At 41.6% G+C, this 12901-nt stretch overlaps 1 long non-coding RNA gene across 1 annotated transcript in view; it reads right to left on the bottom strand.

The window, feature by feature from the left end:
• Positions 1–7741, bottom strand: part of LOC115013253 (uncharacterized) — a 37401-nt gene extending 29660 nt beyond the window's left edge. Inside the window, exon 1 of the long non-coding RNA XR_003832781.1 lies at positions 7394–7741. This is a non-coding gene — a long non-coding RNA (uncharacterized LOC115013253). The remainder of the gene's footprint in view (positions 1–7393) is intronic.
• Positions 7742–12901: the final 5160 nt, after the last annotated feature.

Raw genomic sequence — 12901 nt, 5'->3', positions numbered from 1 at the left:
CAGATGCAGGCAAGCACGCATACGGCACACATGCATGTAGGCTCCACCACTGCTCACACACCACTACTCTCATTTCTCTTTAGGCAAACAGCCAAAATAAACTCCCCTACTACCAGCTGGTATTATTGAATTCTATTAGTGATGAAGAGCTAACTCAGACTATAGGGGTCATCTGCTCATCAATGGGTGGCGGTGGCCTGGCTTGCTCCACAGCCATGAATGCACCGAATTCATTACCCCTGGTGCACAGATGGTGTCTGGCTGCCTGTCTCAAGTTCAAGTTCATGTCCAGGAGACACACACACACACAGAGGAAGAGAGAGACATGGCCCAAGCCAGACAGACAGACGTTGTTGACTGAGACACAGCTATTGTTCCCTTTCATCAACATGATGTAGTGGCCTCACTAGCTATCCGAGACGCCTCGATCAGTTAATTGCAGAGACAAACGCACAGGAAAACATAAACATCATGCAAACACAGACATACATAAGTAGATGCATATGGAGCCTCTCGCTCCACCAAAGGCCTCAGCAGCTGTGAATATAGCCATGCATTTCTGCTCACTTAACCTGGATAGAATTGCTTTGACTGTAGCTGGCTAATATGGCAGATGACGCTTCATGGTAGCTCAGAATATGACAACTTTTCCTACAGAAAAAGAAGCCATATGCAAGCACTTTGTTGGTGCAAAATAATCTGAGAGTAACTTAAAATACAGCCATGCAACACATATATTAACAAATGTCAGCCGTATGACAACTATATTCTCCTCCTTTGTCTGGCATAGAAATTACCCTAGGCCGATATATTATAAACCTGCTACTGCACCTGCCATACACAGCACAGAGGCACAGAGGAAGTAAATAAAAACCCCGGGCACGCTTACATAAAATATGCTGATTGCCCGTCCAATGAATATGAAAACACCTTCCATGGTCGCCATGGTTTTGTTACTCAACATATCACATGACAACAATGGCTGCGGCACACTGTACTTGTGAGCATGGAAGGAGGGCACAGTAAAGCGCATAGCCCCTATTTAGTGAGGAGAAGGAAAGGGGACCGTCACCACCCATTTCAACATGCATAGTCAAATCACACGGCTATATTTATATATATATGGAAATGGGGCGCCGTGAAATGAATGGCAGGGCCTTTCTTTCTCACCAACATACTTGTATGGCAGGAACACATTTATAAATAATATAAAAGCTTACTTTTGGCCTCATCACACACTAGAAGACACAATTCAGCCTCATTTATAGAGACACAGGGAACAGTGGTCATGCACCTTTACACTTTCAGGTGAAATTGAAATTTAGATATGGAGTCTACATCACTGATAGAGAATACAGTTCATTATTTTTAAGGACTCAAGGCAGCAGTGGTTGTCAGTGTTCATAAAAAAGCACTAATGTTACCCATATTGGTGAGATTTACTCAAGCTCCAGAGACAGGCAGTAAAGGCCATGCAAACCGTTGCCAACCCCCGTTGCATCTCTCCGCCATGCAGCCCTGTTTGAGACATGTGATGCTGCTCTCTCCTGGTAACTGTACATCCCAACATTGCATTTCCTATTGATTTTGTGGACTAAGGTCCTTTTTTATTTGATGCTTTTAATTGATGGACCTACAGGTTAGTATTGTGGAGAGATGAGCCAACCCAGTGATTTAGTTTATCATGTGCACACTGACTTAGGCTGAATCTGATAAACATAGGCTTAAATATAAATATACTTTAGCACATTTTGTCTAAATGTATTGTTTGAGTGAGGAAGTGTAGAAAAACTATACTAGTTTTGTGAGAGAAGCATACTGAAAATGATGTTGTAGTAAAATGTAGTGAATGACATGAGATGGTGGCTAGGTTGCAGATACTGAGTTTTTTTCTTACTCTCCGTTGACATTTAGTGTGACCCCCCAGACTTGAAAACAGTGTTCTCTTTCATAAAACTAGACGACTATTTTAATCGACTTAACCGAGGACAATAAGACTTGTTTTATTCAGAGCTCCTCAACCCAAATTGTGTTCTCAAATTTTCTTTCGGGTAAACGACCTGTTATTGTATGGCGTCTTTGACAGGGGCCGGGAACAAGAGACACTAGTTTTGTCTGACTGGTGTGAGAAAGTCGGCAAGAGACCTTTTCAGCAAAGGCGGTGTTGAATTCAGCCACTGTGGCTCTGTTTAACACGGCACTTGAATAATCCTCTGTTGCAAAAAGGAAAGACAAGAAAAGCCAGCGTCTCAGACTCCTGAACATATGCTGAACTTGAACTATGACTTAATCAGATATTTTGAAACATGGACATTTAAATACATACACACTTGCACAATGGGTGAAGATAAACGGGTCATTTTTGATTTTTCAAAATATGTAATTTGAAAAGATCAGGACTGTTTTAAACACGTGGAAACAGCTTCTGACATATGCAGTTGTATGTATTCGTTGGGGGGAAAACTACATCACTTATTTATGATAAAATAGTGCAACTCAGCTATAAGTGTAAAGCTTCTCATTACAGCGGTCATTATTGTGCAAAAAGAAATCATCCGCTGCGAATATACTATTTTTAATTGGCATATCTGAGATCGGCCATACATACTTTGGCCTAATAAATGTAAGTCAAGCGTTGGGTTTATCCTTAAAGCACTAATTCAAATTGCAACTTATATGTTTTTGCTTTTTTTCCAAAGATCTATTTTGTCTGTAGATAATATGCTCCTAACAAATTTCCTTTCAGCAGCCGTGATCTCAAATCCGTTCATGGTCAAGTTCAAATACAAACAATGCACCTATATGTCATCTATTGAAATGGCCCAGACTTATTTATGCAACGTTATCTGTGCTCTTACTAATTATTAGGAGAAGAAGAACAACGCATGCAGCCGCGCGGTGGAGTGGGCCATGCAGGATTACAGAGTTGCAGCCCATCTCTTTCAAATTCATAAACCCGCATAGTTTTAAGATAATGACCCAAAGTCCTCATTATCAGTACAATTGGCGAGACATTACGCATTCAAGACCGTTACTACTCCAAGTTTAGGAGCGCCGCGTCGGCTGGGGCTGGGAAACGTCGCCTCTTTCTTTGGGGATGCAGATGAGTCTGGTGCACTTGACGTCTTTTCATGACCCCTGTCGCCCCCCCCGCCCCCCCCCCCCCCCCCCCCCCATCCCTCCCAGCCCCTCCAGGCCCTCACGGCGCTGTCTGTCATATTGGGCCTGGGCATGGCATTGCCACTTGCCCCACCGAGCGTGGGAATGGGATCGTCCAGTCGTTCACATCTCCTGCACTGCGGTTAACGGAATCAATTAAGCAGGCCCGACCCCCCCCCCATATTTCCCCAATCCCCTCACTCCCTCCCTCCCTCCTCTCCTCCCTCTTCTGCCACCTCCCTCCTTCTCCTAACCCAACTCCCCCACCTCTCTCTCTCTCTCTCTCTCTCTCTCTCTCTCTCTCTCTCTCTCTCTCTCTCTCTCTCTCTCCATTTTTGTCTGTCAGTATACGTCCTAATTATTACTGTTTGGGATGCCAGCGCCGTTTCCTGGCCGGGCTCGATCATGCTGAAATAAAAGCATGTGAGACTCACACGTGGGTTTCAACAGAAGCCCTGAATGTCACTCTTTCATTCCCATGAAATACTCAAGATGAGCCAAGTTGAAATTTCATTCAAATTAAATAACATTTAAAATCATACCTTATGTTATAAGATCACATATATGAACATTCAATATCAGGACTGAAGGGAAGTTTGGAGTGTGTGTGTGTGTGTGTGTGTGTGTGTGTGTGTGTGTGTGTGTGTGTGTGTGTGTGTGTGTGTGTGTGTGTGTGTGTGTAACAATAATGTGTACACTATGCGCTCTGAAAAAGTTATTATTCAAATGAATCAAGGTGCACAAACAAAGCTGTTCCTTCCTGGTGAAAATTTATAATGTACATTGTGGAGAAAAAAAGACAAATTAAATCAAAGTAATATCAAAATAAAGTTATAGTAATAGCATCTACAATCTCTGGTCCATGGGAAAATTGTGCAATATGTCAAGAGTCCTCCTCAAGTCCTCGATGAGTCTGGAAGTAGTTTTTACTTTCGGTTATCTAGCTTTATGACGAGCAGAACACTCATACAGCTAGATAACCAAAGATAACAACCCACTTCCCAATCTTCAGCAATAATCCACATGTACATTTCCTCTTCTGGTCTCCAAGTTTCCATCTCTCCGATATCAAATATAGTAGTCATCAGTGTCCTTTTTCAAGTCATATTGTGCATTATATTCCTTATATTTCCTTTTTGGCATTGAGGGCCACTATTGCACAGCCAGAACTGTTATACACCCGGCGCAAAAAGGCGACAATTCTTCGGAAAAAATGATATATAATCCCAATGTTAATGTCATATTCACTTGACATTACCCAATATTACTGAGTTGGAATAGGCCTTGAAAATCGCGGGTAAAGTGCAGTCATCCTTGCACAGGGGCCCTAATTTGCAATGCAAATAACTCCAATCCCACAAAAGGCTCTTTCGCCTCTATTAAGTCGTTGTGGCAGTAGCAAAAGATATCCTGTGAGGCCGGCGGAGAAGAAACACGGTAGAGAAGGATGGGAAATCCGGTTTCCTGTGGAAAGTGCAATAACGGCACAGGGAATTACGACGCAAATGTTTCGGATTATGAAGACAGGATCTTGTTTTTTACCCAAAGAGTGTCAAGTTGTCCGTTCAAATCCAGCATGTATTTAAGGAGAGATAAAGCCGATGACTCTGAGCCAAAGGGTCCGTTCTGCAGGCTGCACGGTCGGTCGGTGTGAAAAGAGTGGGGGAATAAGGGACATCCCCAAACGATAGGGGGGCTGGGGGTGGCCAAAATATGGACCAACCCCGGTGAGGTCAAAGGCCTCTGACCACGACAATGTAACTGCGGTGATGTCATGAAAAGAAAATCGCAAATGCACCCTCCTATCCATGCATGCACAATCTCCATCCATTACACTGAGCGCGCTGGAATAAGTCCGCCTTCCATCGAGCAGTCTGCACGCCTACTCTCACACAGGGATGAAAATGGATGGCAGGGCAACCATATGTTTGTTTTTTTCACACAGAATGAGAGCGATTCAACTGCTTTTAAAAGAAGCTGCGACCAGGTTTATGTAAACAATAAAAATGAAACAACTCTATGAATAGAGCATCCTGGAGCTGCCTGAGCGCCAGCGTCTTCTGTCTATCAAACGCAGGCTGCATTTTCTATTCGCAATAACACGCTACTCGCTCACTCATTGCTCTCCTTCTCATATAGCCTAAGAGGTACCACTGTGGTTAAATTGCTCTCACTTACTCGATTTTGCGTCGAAGTCCTTACTAACCCCGTGTGTTTTTTTTTTGTCATCGTCGCATCCGAAGGGTAGACTACAATGGTATTCAGGTAGGCTGGCGATGTCGCCTCACAGCGAAATATAGCTCAAGCGCTTCACCGTGTACGCGTGTCAAGCCGCACACTTTCCCACAGAAATGTAAGTAGTTAACCGATGGCTTCGCACACATGGGTTATTATATAGGATATTTGGAAGTGGGTCAACAATAACAAGCAGTGAAACATGCGATGCATCATGCGCAGAATCGTATGCAACTGCAGGTTACCGAGTCAGTGGTATGGTACGCTGTGCTCAACTTTGATTCTGTTTGTCCATATGACTCTCACAATTCAGGAAGAAAAAGTTAGCCTCTGACAGGTAATCGACTCAATTAATATGCGTCTACATGTGAGGGAGAGCTTATGTGTGTGTGTGTGTGTGTGTGTGTGTGTGTGTGTGTGTGTGTGTGTGTGTGTGTGGGTGTGTGTGTGTGTGTGTGTGTGTGTGTGTGAGTGTGTGTGTGCGCGCGTGTGAGAGGTGAAGTAAACTTAGGTGGTGACAAATTAACACCGTATTATTTGTCAATGACATCATCAGCTTTTTTTTTTGTGTCCCATTCACTTGATACAGTTTTAGATCTGGCTCTCAAGTTTGCTCTCGTTTCGTCAGTGGGAGGGGCAAAGCGGAGGTGTTTTAATGAGCAAATATGAGTCACAAGGCCTGTGCATTTCAATAAGGGACTACTTACTATAAACAGCACGTTGTCCCTCAAATGTTCAGCCACAGCTACTGTATTCATATTTCTATGTTTGAGTCATCCTTTTTTAAATAACATATTTCACCTGCCACTCATGATACAATCATTTGTCCAAATGTCACTTGTACTATGGACAATTCCACACATTGTCAATCTCTTTATTTCTTCCGTGCCAATTTTCACACATTCACAATCATTCTGATGTGGAGCTGATGCATAGCAAACTGTAAGGCCAACTTGATCATTAAGATGAGCATTATGAAGCACACCTCATTAGGGTAAAGGAGGCTTCAGAATAGGCCTCCCACACAGAGGCCATGATTTAATCACATCACAGCATTTTTTATACTTACAACCTGCTGAACCACTTGAAATTATAATAAACTGTATTTCCGTGAGGGTTAATGATACATTGCTGAGAAGCCAAAAAATACCAGATGGGGCGTGATTATATTCGCATTATTTGTTATATTATTTGAACAAACGAGGCATTCGTGCGCAGTAACACATGGATAAACAATACAATGAACGCTTTTATTCAACACATTGTGTGGTGATGTTGGTGACCTTTTTCATTCATATGAACCAAACTTTCTTCTTTTGTTGCTTCATTACATTTCCACTCGCTTTCTGAAGAAGGAAAATAATGTCGCATTTTTTTTTAATGTGGTTTGCTAAAGTGTTTCTGCACGTACATGAGTCTCAAACACATCTCAAACACTTCGCTCACGAAATCATATTTCTCACACGTTATCGAGTCCACACTGCTAAAGCCACAGACAGCGTCTGCACTGATTTAAATAGGCCTAATAATAATGATAATTCCAGGCAACACCAATAAAATGTTCGTTTTTTAAACCGCATCAACTGTTTTAGGACTACTGCCGAATAAAGTCTGAAGTGAACAGAAGGCAGAATATAACGGGAGACGTCGGCCGTAAAGTGCACAATATTCAAGTCACTATTATTGATATATATTTTTTTCACACACCTGAAGCAGACTTTGCTAAGTTACCGGTCAGTTGGAGTGTATACAGTTGCTTCTAAAAGGTCCCAAAAATCAGTGATTCACATCCAGTCACAAACTTCACTATTCATTCTAAATCAGTGCAATCTCCCTACGAATCATCAGTCTTTATCAACTCCTTATACAACAACAACAACTTATACTTTATATTTCTTATTGATAATCTATATATTTAACTTTTGCGCACATGGGAAACCTTTACGCACACGATTGCCTCTACACAGCCTATTGAAACCGACACAAAAGTTGCACTTACTTCCTAAAGATGAGTCAAATCGAGCAGAAAGCGTCCCAAGCAGGAGAAGCACAGCGGTGTTCAGTTGGGTCCGTGTGTACCGTGATGTGGTATATGTTCCCCTCAAATATCCCAGCCGTATTATTTGGTGGGGAGGCATCACTTTAAAATTGCCGCTAACACTCAGTAGCCTGCATTAGACGTGCTTCGGCTGCTCTGTGCAAAGCATGGGCATATCCCAAGCACATGATAGACGAAGAAGAGAAGGAGGAGGAGGAGGAGGAGGGAGGGAGGGATGGGGAGAGGGAGAGAGATGTAGGGAGAGAGACAACTTTCCCATAACGTCTACAAGCACCAAATAGAAAAGTGCGTGCACAGTTAAGCTCTCAGAGTGTGCAAGTTTTTCCCCCTGTTGGTGGTGGGGTGGGATGAGGAGGGAGGAGGTGATGATGAGGGGGGGGGGGGGGGGGGGTGTAAAGTCCATCCTTCTGTGTGAGCAGAGGACGTGCTCTGAAACTCAAACAAGTTCCCTCGGTTCTTTTGTTGCACGCACGAACTGAGGCAGCATTGTTCGCAGTTTGGCGTGGACCTCTCCCTCCCTTCCCCTGACCAGGTTACGGAGTGAGCCTTGCAGTTGGGTGGTAATGAATTTGCTGCAGGCGCTTCGCTAACACGCTTTGACAAACGGAACGCATTTACCGGTTTTCAGACAGAGGGGAAATGATTTGCTACATGCAATTCCCAAACTAAGTCTAGAATGAGGTCTATAATAAAAATAAAAAGGGAAAAAACACAGCGCTTCAAACTTAATTCAAAATGTTTTGATTGGATCTGTGTGTACAGTATAGGCCTATACTGGACTTGTGAATTTAACCTTGCTCCCAGTTGCCTAATAAGAGGTAATCTTATAAGACTCACACACAGGCGCGCGTGCCCCCTCCCAAAGTGGACACACACACACACACACACACACACACACACACACACACACACACACACACACACACACACGGACACACACACACACTGACACGCACAGACTAGAGAGAGAATGGAAAAGAAAGATAAGAGAATCTTTCATAGAAAAAAAGTTAGAATGAGGTGACCTACTTGTCAGTAGCCTACCAGTAGCCTGTATCTTCCGCTAATTCTCTTGGTGATGACATACTTCTTTTTTTTATGAATATATTACTAATGCTTGACTTTTCTGCAAAAGGAGTTGGAGCACTTTACCCTGCAAGAAAACCACATCTCTCTAAAGCGTCAGGCTACACCTGCTCTGTTATATATTATATATATTTTTTCTGAAATACATTTTCTGTATATCTCATAAACAAATAGCAAATTATCATGTGACTGAAAAGACAGAAACCGGGTTCCCGATGCATCCTCTCTCATATGACACCCCCACCCCCCCTCCCTATTTTCCTAATTGCAGGCGTAGCCATTAGATTCAACCGGATTCACGTTTTAGTTTAACAACGAGGGCACGTTCAATGACGTAGACAAGCATATCAGCTACGTGCAGCCATATTTAAATACATCAAGGCAATTAGCGCATCAAAATATGCAAATCCCGCTTACTACATAGTCCGCCCGGCCGCAGTCGGAGTAATTCCCCCCCAGCCAGTTCTTGGGTGTTTGATTGCCATTTTGAAAGCCAACATAGCCTTGTTTGTTTTTCCAAGAGGCTTCGGTAATGTGAACGGGACAGAAGGCAGACATGAAGAGAAGGGGAACCGTGGCTCCAGCTTGGAAAACCGCCCATGCGTAATGAGACGACCCGCTCCACCATTCTCAATTCTCCTACGCCGTTGGCTCTGGTGTGCGTATTATTTTTAATATTGATGCATATTCAGTGGGTATATTTGCATTTCATACTTATCGCTCAGTGTTTATTGTACATGCTTGTGCGTTTAGGTCGATGTAAATCCTATTATAGCGATGACATTTATTAGCTAAAATCTCGGACTTCATATTTAAATCGTCTGCCAACGTGATGCAGTGATACGATACCGACAGCGTTGTGTTCTTAATAGTTAAGATTTTCTTTAATCTGAATGATGTAAATCGGCGAAAGCCTTTTGAATACTCATATACAGCATGCATGAACAAAGAGCTCTCTGGTGGGCAAACAATAGAAGAGATTCGAGGTAATACTGAGGAGGTGATACTTTAACACGGCTGACTCATAATAATAGAATGACAAGGGCTGTGCAAAAACTAATAACCAAAAAGTCTCCTGCCCAGTTTGTATGAAATCCGTGACGCAGAGCTGACATTTAGGGTAAGATTGTTCAGGCTGTCTCTCTGAGTCCGTGCACGCGCACAGTGGTGACAGGGACGAGCGTGTGCATGCAAGTGCCATTGCGCTTAGAGAAAACAAATCTACAATTACCACATAATTTAAAATAAAAGACAGACATCTCCATTCAAGTATCTCTACTTTGTCTTTCTTTTTGTTGTGTTGTAAAATCGCACTTACTGCATCTGTGTGATCTCCGCAGAGAAAGCAAGTCCTACATCAAACGTTTAAACTTACCTTCAATTATCAAAATCCAACGGTGATGCTGCTGGAACTCGGTGCTTGGCAAGGTGCGACGTTTCTATCAAGTTGGTGGGACGTTTTCTAGGAGGGCAAACTTTCTGGTATCAGCTAAAGCAGATGCAGTCCCTATAGGCTACTCCCCTCGTCATTGAACCTTGCTCTTAAACTGCTCGTGGCTCAACACCAGTGGTCAGGCTGGCTCACGTAAAGATATTCAAAGCCGCAGGAGTCCATTACCCAACCTATGCTGGGTCTCTCACTCTCAAAAGTCATATTTTACACATGACTTGTTGTAAAATATTTGAAAAGTACGTTACTTATAGGTGGTTCCCTGAGAGTTTAAATAGTCCACTCGTCATCCTCTGTTGTATCACCCACGTTTTCATCACCACCCTACACAGGATACACAACTTCGTTTACCTTCCCAGATTAAAATAGCCAAGCTCATTAAATATTGTGAGTGTGTAGTGATTCACGATGTTTTTTATAGATAAAATCAAACTATAATTCTTCCAATACAATATATTTGTTTGAATGATAGCTCCATGCGGGGGGAGTTGGGATTCGGGAAATGTGGCATGAGTGTTTGGAGATGATTTAACAACATTAATGTAATCTCTTATTCTATCAATTGTTGGTTGTCATCTTCTCACTAAAAAACGAATCAATTCGTTAACATCACTTTTTTTTCTGGGACAGTTGGACCTTCAACATTAGCAGAGTAAATCACATGAGGGGATTTTACTCACCTTTATTTTATTTTTGAAACCTCTATAGCCTATAGTTCTGTGGACCAGCCTGGACAGAACCAGGTTCTGTAATGGGAGTTAGAGAGACGAGCAACCCGCTGCGCTGCTCAGTGATCCTCATTTGAATCGTGTGTAGCAGAGACACAATTTATGGACACCGGGTATTCTCTCTGTTCCTCTTGATTAAACGACCTGGTTGCATTTAATATAACAGCGTTTTGTGACAATACATCCACCAGGCCGCGTGTTCGAGTCAAAGAAAAGCAGTCTTGCAGATTCCTAATAGATGTGGTGGAATACAGGGACAAACAAAATAATACGGATTTTTGTATTAACATTTCTATTTAAAATGTTCTCATATGGAGATATGATGTGAGCCAATAATACCGCTAAATATGTCATTTAAAACGAGGCAAGCTAAATTAGCGTAGGTGGTCATTTTCATTCAGGAAATCACCTGTGAGTCAAAAATCAGATATTAAAATTTATCTTCTAATTTCTGGCCAGACACCAGCGTACAATGCAGTTTGGATAATGAACAGGTGAGTCTTGTCTGACAAACTGCTTAGACATTGGTGTAATGAAGGAGTTTCATTACACCAATTTCAAAATAGTTAAATAATGTCCAAGTGAAAGAAGCGGCCATGCCATTTTTTCAATACCATACGTGTAGCTGTAAAGGTGTGAGGTGTATCGTGCACCGTGCACTAATGAACACTTTAATTTCTTTTCCCTAGGGGAAAAAAAAGAAGTTCATAGATTATTGCTCAATGTATTTGTATGTGAAAGTCTACATTGATTTATATTATTGTTATTAGTGTAATTATTATTATTATTATTATTATTATTATTATTATTATTATTATTATTATTATTATTATTATTATTATTATTATTATTATCATCATCTCAGTGCTGTTTTTACTTCACATGACATAGTATCATTCTTTTTAAAATCGGATATTAAACAAGAATGTGTAGATTTAAATGATCAGGGAGGAATCTTCTCTCATCATGAAGCAGTTAGTGGAGAGCACACAGGCTTATTCATGTCTGGTCCATCTCAATGAGCAGCTGTAGAGTCTGAGGATGAGGAGGGAGACGCTCATGGGGGGGGGGGGGTTCGGTTAGACGACTAAATGGTGACATCTAGTGGTGAGTTTAGAGAATGTTGATGAGGAAAAATGTGGCGAGCCTGCACAGTCACTGAAATAGCCTACATACACCTGCTGGATCCGCCACCCCGCCCAAATGAATGCGTGTAAAATTCCATATACACAGAATGCACGTGCACAATCTTAAAATACCGTTTGTTTTGTTGTGTTGAAAACCCAAATTGCCACAGTCCGATCAGATAAGATGCTACACTTGACTGACGTCTACAGATCCTGCAAAATGTGGCACTTGTAGCCTAAACTGGGACATATACTCATGCATGGCTACATTTTAGGTTTATGCAATGTTAAACAATTATTTAGGCCTATTTATTTTAGAAATTGTACTGGCTATTAGTTACATTTAGATATGTTTTTCTTGTTTTTTTTCCTTATTGTTATTTAGATTGAGCATTGCATGTTTTCTCATATTCTCTGACTATATTCATATTTTTTATTTGCCTCGCATCTGATAGCGTTTAACAAGAGATAGATCAGATTTATGATACCTGTTTCCCATTTCAAACGGTGACGTGTTTTGCATCAGTCTGACTTTTGAAAAATTGTGAGCACTGTTGTCACAATCGATTATTTCTGACATATAATAAATTATATTGTGCCTCCAGCGACTTTATCAGCCTTCTTCACCACAGGCTACTGAAATTAACCCTTCAAATCCTTTTGGAGCTTAATGTAATACAGCAGTGGATGGATTCATGGAGTGCGGCCTAATTAAAACCTGCAAAAACGCATTATAGTAATGTGGGAGAGCGTTTGAAAGAATTCATATACTGCAGGAATATTGCCGAGATAAAACCACTGTAAACTCTAAAACCATAAAACTTGCTGTTTAGCAGCATTGACACACGGATCCCTATCGGAATATTGCAGTAATACAGCGAATAAAATATACCGTTACAGTAATGTCATACAAACTAACTAATAAGTACCGCCAATCATAGTATTATAGAGCGTTTTTAATATGATATTTGTTCGATTGCAGCTTACTGTGAAACGTGAAAGGATTTCACTTGAAATATGATTTCGTTTTCTTTGATTTTGTGCAAAAATGTAATGA

The sequence above is a fragment of the Cottoperca gobio genome, chromosome 9, assembly GCF_900634415.1.
Source record: "Cottoperca gobio chromosome 9, fCotGob3.1, whole genome shotgun sequence".
Lineage (NCBI taxonomy): Eukaryota > Metazoa > Chordata > Actinopteri > Perciformes > Bovichtidae > Cottoperca > Cottoperca gobio.
This window is presented reverse-complemented; position numbering and strand designations above follow the sequence as displayed.